Source organism: Penaeus monodon, chromosome 23 (assembly GCF_015228065.2).
Source record: "Penaeus monodon isolate SGIC_2016 chromosome 23, NSTDA_Pmon_1, whole genome shotgun sequence".
In the NCBI taxonomy this organism is placed as follows: domain Eukaryota; kingdom Metazoa; phylum Arthropoda; class Malacostraca; order Decapoda; family Penaeidae; genus Penaeus; species Penaeus monodon.
This window is the reverse complement of record NC_051408.1, coordinates 16,364,484-16,364,959: the sequence shown is the minus strand read 5'-3', so window position 1 is coordinate 16,364,959 and position 476 is coordinate 16,364,484.

Below are 476 nucleotides of genomic sequence, written 5' to 3'. Positions count from 1 at the left end.
TTGGAAAAGCGAAGTGGACGGAAAAGGAAGAAAAAAGTCGTATATATATATATATAAGAACGCGACAAGGCCACAATCTCCCACCGCGCTCATGATCCGGGCAAAGCCGACCAAGTTATAACTGCAGGCCTCGTGACCCCCCCCTCCCCCCTGCGTATCCCTGGGATGAAGAAGGGCGCACGCACACGGCCTTACGCTCATGTGCACGGCTGTACGTAGGACGCTCATGTGCACGGCTGTACGTAGGACGCTCATGTGCACGGCTGTACGTAGGACGCTCATGTGCACGGCTGTACGTAGGACGCTCATGTGCACGGCTGTACGTAGGACGCTCATGTGCACGGCTGGACGCAATACGCACACGTGTAGGGCTATACGCTCATGTCTACGTCGCGAGCGTGATTTCGCCCATGTAGACGAGCAAGAAAGAAACACGCATGTGCGTTACTACACCTAATTGCATAGCAAACTAAGTT